This window comes from Alligator mississippiensis, chromosome 2 (genome assembly GCF_030867095.1).
Source record: "Alligator mississippiensis isolate rAllMis1 chromosome 2, rAllMis1, whole genome shotgun sequence".
NCBI classification, from domain to species: domain Eukaryota; kingdom Metazoa; phylum Chordata; order Crocodylia; family Alligatoridae; genus Alligator; species Alligator mississippiensis.
In genome coordinates this window covers 26,189,217-26,195,224 of record NC_081825.1, presented here as the reverse complement: position 1 = coordinate 26,195,224, position 6,008 = coordinate 26,189,217, and the positions used below count along the sequence as shown (strand labels likewise).

At 53.2% G+C, this 6,008-nt stretch overlaps 1 protein-coding gene across 2 annotated transcripts in view; it reads left to right on the top strand.

Moving 5' to 3' along the window:
- Positions 1–460: 460 nt before the first annotated feature.
- KIAA0232 (KIAA0232 ortholog) overlaps positions 461–6,008 on the top strand; it is a 125,813-nt gene continuing 120,265 nt past the window's right edge. Inside the window, exon 1 of one of the 2 annotated variants that reach the window (XM_059721557.1) lies at positions 461–692. The gene's annotated coding sequence lies outside the window, so the exon portion shown is untranslated. The remainder of the gene's footprint in view (positions 693–6,008) is intronic. The other variant, XM_059721558.1, reaches the window with a different exon arrangement.

Genomic DNA, 6,008 nt, shown 5'->3' with positions numbered 1-6,008 from the left:
TAAATAGTCGCGTGTCAACATGCGAACACAGCCACTTCCTTGCAAAGACTTCACCCTCCCGCTCCCCAAAATGTGGGGCTTAAGGCAGTATCCCACTTTGCCCCTACTGGTGTAACAACCGGTTTCTAAGCCGCTTTCATGTGCAGGACCCCCAAGGGGAGGGCACCCCAGGTCTCCTGCCAGAAGGAGCTGCTTGACCCCTGGTTTTCGTGGTGGCGAGGCAGCAGCTGGCTCCGAGGCGGTGGGCGGGCGGACCCCCCGCGCACGGACAACACTGCTCTTGTACCAGCCCGCCGCAGCGCCGCGCCGCGCCGCGCCGGGGGGAGCGAATAGGGGCAGCACAGCAGCGCCCCCCACTGCGCCTGCGCCGCGGGCCGGGCCGGGCCGGACGCGGGCCGCCTGCGGGCGGAGGGATACGGGGCGGAGCCGCCGGCGCGGTCCGCCGGGGCGCTGAGTCCTGTTGCCGGGTGACGGCGCGGCCGGCCCCCTCCTCCCTCCCTCCCTTCCCCCCCCTCCCCCCCGTGGCGCTGGAGCCGCCGCCGCCGCCGCCGGTTTACGTAACGCCTCCCAGGGCAGGGCCCGGCTCCGGCCCGTCCCGCCCGCTCACTCGGGGACGGCCGCAGCGGGACGGAGTCCGCCGCCCGCAGGCCCCAGGGCCCCGCTCCGCGCCGCCGCCGCCGCCGCCACGGCAGGTAAACCCCGGGGAGGCGCCGCCGCTGCGTCAGGGGAGGCCGCTGCGGTCCCGCCGCGGGCCGGGGGCGCCGGGCAGGGCCGGCCTCGCGCGCTGGGCCGCGCCTGCACGTCCCGCTGCCCCGGGGCCGTCGCCGCGACCTTCCCCCGCAACCCCGGCCCCGGCCCCAGCATTGTCCTTTAGGGGCCTGCGGGAGGCCGCTGCCCCGGGAGGCGGAGCGGGGCGGGGGCAGATTGACGCGGGGCCCGGCCTGTGAGAGCGCCCCCCGGGCGGGCCCTGCGCGGCCGCAGCCTCTCGCCGGCGCTGGGCGGAGGGGGAGGGCGGCAAGGTTTGGCGAAGGTTACAGCTGAATGCAGAAGTGACACCGCCGGGTGCTGCCGGCTCGGCCCCGCGCCGCGCTGCCGCCGCCTCCCAAGCCCAGCCGGAGAGATGACTTCCCCGCCCCGCGCGCGGCCCCTTGGCTTCGTCCGGGGCCGGCGGGCTCCGCTTTTCCTCCTCCCACCCCGCCGTACTCAGCAGCAAGCGAAGGGCACTCTCTGTTTAGTCTTGTAGGTCGCGACGATTCGGCCCTAAGTTTTACCGAGTTGAAAACGAAAGGGGACCGGGTTGTCACCCCGCCCTGGTAGAGGTCGATCCCCCGGCCCTTGACTTTTCAGCCGTCTCTTGTAACAGCCTGTAGTGAGCCTTGCTGGGAATGACAGATCAAGTGCTGCTCCCCTCTTGCGTTTTATCAAAGGTTATTTTAGTATCGTTTCCTACGTGGGTGACTGGTGCCTCTTGAGTCTGGGGGGGCACCCGCAGAAGCCGGCATTGGCGGCGGGGCCGGCAAGCACCCGCAGAAGCCGCTGGCAGCGGGGATGGCGCTGTCAGGGACACGTGCCCACCACCCTTGTCTTTCTTTTTTTTTATTACCCTTTTAAAGCTTCACAGTGACATTGACTAGGGCAACTATCGCAACGTGATCCTGTATGGCCAGGAAAAGCAATTGGAAGTACTCTGTTTTGTCATTCAGAATGCTTTCTGGTAGTAATAGGTTATTATTTTGTACTGTCGTAGTAGCAAGGAAATAACCCAAGAGTATCCCTTTCTATTTTAGATGACACCCAACACACCTTGAACTTTTAGCATTTCCTCTGTATGTATTTGCTTCCTGCAGCAGTGGCAGTAGCAGGGATTTCAAGCTGCCGAATCAGTTGATCTGGAATTGGGGGGAGATGGGGCTTTGGGCCCCTTTTGGCCTACAATGTGCTGCTGAGCAGGGTGCTGTTCAGAATCAGGAAGAAGGTGGTGGTTTTAAAGCCTATTATTCTTCTCTTGTCATCTGCTGCCTCTTCAGTCTGTGCTCCCTGCTGCTTCAGTGGGGTGAGTGTTTATATGGATCTAGGATTTTGAAAGGGGGCATGGGGATAGAGACCAGCTGCCCCCCTGCTGCCCTGCCTTCTTCCCCCACCCCCCCTTCACTGCATGAGCCGCAGTCAGAGACCTTTCTTTTTTTTTTTTTTTTAAATCCCTAATGCAGTTGAGAAACCAAGGTGTCTTGGCCTGGCCTGCCTTACATAGTCAGTGACATGTCCCCTCCCTTCCCATTCTCCCTTTTCTCCTCTCTCATGTTTCTGGGCACAGGAAGGGGGTGACCTGCCCACTGCTGTCCTGACCCCTCCTGCCCTGCTCCAGGGGGAGCTGCAGGCAGTGGCTGCACGGGGATTCCAGGCTTGGTTGGGGGCAGCAGTGGCAGCAGGTGGGTTTCCCTTCCCTGTGCCTACTTTTGGTGTAGGAGTGAATACCTTGGGCTGCTGCCACTGAGCCCAGCTTTCTGTGAAGCTACTCTGTAGCTCTAGGGCTCCCCCTATACCTATGTCAGTGGAGTTGCACTGTCCTGTATCAAGAGCAGGCTGGAAGGAGGGGAGGTGCCTGCTGAGCACAGAGAAGGACTACTGAGGGAGGGTTGGATTCTTACCTGCTTTGGGGACTTAAACAAGCCCCCATTGTTGCTCCTGTGTCTCCGGACTGAGGCAGTCAGGGCCATGGGGAACCAGAGCTGCTTAGCTACAGCATGGAAAGTGGGGTGCAGCTGCACCACTGCACCTCCTGTGAATCTGCTCAGGGGTGAGCTGTATCCGTTTTCCTCTGAAGTAGGGAAATTCTAAGGGTACAGAGTAAAGAGGAACCTGCAGGCAGTAATTTCGAGTTAGATGGCATTATCCTGTGCTAATTTGCTCTGTGGTTTTAGTGGAGAAATAGAACAGAAAGAAAACGTTAGGCACCCTATCATCTAAGCCAGTGTTTCTCAACCCATGGGTCACGACCCATAAGAGGATCACAAGAATATTTGAAAGGGTCATGAACAATCACAGAAAAACTCAGGAAAGCATGGGTTTCCCCTTGCAGGCTAGCAGCATTCCAGCCTGCAAGGGGCTGCTTGGGGCTGGGGGGAGTGAGACACAGCAGGTGCCATGTGTATGTGCGTACGCACGCATGCATATGGCATCTAGGCAGGATGGAAAGCAGCTCCCCGCAAGTAAATCTATGGGGCATAGATGATGCGTCAGTTGGGGGAACACAGGTGATGCAGTGGGGGGGAGGGGAGGGAGTGGGACATTCCCCTGCCAGATTTGTACAGACATGGGGCTGCAGCTTGGCTGGACCAGCATGGGCAGGAGCTGCCTCCATGGCCCAGCAGGTGGGTCCTAGTGCAGGACGGTGGAGCGGGGCAGTAAGACTAGTTGCTGGCAGCTGGGCCATGGTGGTGAGTTAGAGCTGCGGCCCAATGTATGAGTGACTGGCGGCAGGAGGGCAGTATGGTGCCTCCCCCTGCCCCTCCTCCCCCAATCTGTTAGTCCTTGTGCTGCTGGCGCCATGGCTGCGGGTTCATGGTAGTGGCAACAGCAGCAACTAGTCTCACTGCCCTGCTTCACCTACCTGCGCTGGGACCCACCCACTGGGTCATGGAGGCGGCTCCTGCCCACGCTGGTCTGACCAGGCTGCGACCCCATGCTCACACAAATTGGAGGGAGGGCACATGCTGCCCCCAGCCCCACACACTGGGGGACTGGTGTCTCGGGGCAGCAGGCTGAGTGAGGGGCAAGTGTGGGACTGTGACTTGTGAGTGACTTGTGAGCTGTGGGTCGGGACTGGCCCTCAATGGTTATAAGATGGGTATAAAAAAGGTTGAGAACCAATGATCTAAGCTGGAAGTTGGGATCTCTGTAGCATTTAGTTGGAGTTTAAATACCATGTTACGGAGCTGGCCCTCTTCTCTGTAGAAGCAAATCTTAGAATCCTAAAAATCTACTTTTGGCCATTGTTTGCTTAAAGGATTAAAGAAGGGCACATTAGGTCAAAGTCCAGAATGATGGGTGTAGAAAAACAACTGGTGTACATGTGGAGTAGTTGCTTGTAAGAGTAAATAATCTGTTTTATAGTTAAAACACATTAAAAATGTTCACTACTTAAAAGATATCTGTTTTTTTTTTTTAATTTAGAACAGGTAGGGAATGAAGTCATGCATTTTTAAAAAAAACTATGCATGCTAACTTTATATGATCCAAATTTTATAAATTTGGATAGTAAAAATGTCCCAAACTGTGATGGAAGTGAATGCTAATGTATTGTTATCACTGTAATAAGCATTCTGCTTTACCTCGCATTTCCATGTTTATGTCAGCAAAAAATTAAATACTCCACAGACTCAGAGAGGGAACAGGAAATATTCTAGTTATCTATATTGCTAATGGTCATTTACTTCCTGAGCTGCTTCTAGAAATTACTTACAAGAATGTTTATCATGATGGTTCCTTCTAAATTGTGCTGTAATGGTTGACGGACTCCATAAGCCAATAAAACATTGTGTTTAGCTTGCTAACTCATTTACAAGTAGAACTATCATCATGGAATTTTCAGAAGTTTAAATTAGTTCTAACAAAATTGATTTTAAGCAGCAAACAGTTAAGAAGAATACTTTAAATATAACCCAGACTTTTTTTAAGCATGCCAAATTAAATTATTACTTACAATTCTGGGGAAAAGAGGAGAACAATTTTTTTTATGCTCGCCACATTTGTTGGACAACTTTTAAATGTTGTCCAAGTGAGATGCAGTGGTTGAATGTCTAGGGTAGATGGTAGTCCTGCCATCTAAAAATATTAGTTATAAATATTTTATGTTAGGAAACAATTGCATCATATTTGCCTAAAAAACACTTGCCCGTACTCTTTTAAATGTATATTGTAGCAGACCTGTGATAGGGGAATCTTGATGTTGTTGTGAAGGGAATCTCCAGTCACTGGTGGAATCTTGAGTGGCTGGCCAATCATATCTCAAAGCAAGTTGACACTCTGGAACTTCCATGGCCCTTTGGCTGTGCAGTGCATCCACCTCAATTTCTCAGTCCTTGTTCCTCAGTCTTTATTGAGGTCGATCAGACTTTCTCCAGTCTCATAGGACAGACCCTGCATCACTTCTCTGCATAGCACAGTGTTCTTCATACATTGTTTTGGCTGCAGACTCTCTTACCTATAAAATATTACTGTTCACACCCCCTACGCTGGAAGTGTCTCTGCATGTTCACCAATGTCAGTGTGGCAATTCTGTCAACCAATCAGAAGCTTCAGCACCATTATAAAAATTAGGAATGTACTCCTTGACAAAGTGCCATGTATCCCTGATAGTATGCATACCCCACTTTGAAAACCAGTGACGAAGTGCATTCTGGTTGTTTGATATACTTTATTCATTTAATTTCTTGAAACTGCACTTTTAGAGAAAAGTAATGGCTTGACTGTGTGTACACAAATTTGCAAAGAGTCAAGAGGGCTGATGGGTAGGTAATCAGGTCTGTTAACTCTCATCTGCTGTTAAGATGGACGTTATCTCTGGAAACAACAAACTCTTCCTATGCTTGAAGAAGGGCATTCGTGCCCAAAAGCTTGCAAAGAACAATTTTTTTCCAACTATTTAGTTGGTCTAATAAAAGATATCACATCTACCCAAAGAACCTTGTCTGCCTGGGATTTCTGGAGACAAATCCACAGTTTGAGCACTGAAACTAAGCATTAGGGTTACACCAATAGAGATTTTTGGGGACTGACACCGGTGGCTGATTTTTAACGAGCCATATTAGCCGTTACTGATACAGTTGCCAAGATACAGCTGGGCAGCTTGGACAGCAGCATCCAGCTGGTAAGTCTATTGTAGGGGAATGGGCCAGGGGGGAGGGAAGGGAGGGTCGGGGGGGCGGGAGGGGAAGACCACGGGATGGGACGGACAGATTGAAGCCCCCTTGGTGGGGGAGGGAGTGTGGCAGGAGCAGGCGCTGCAC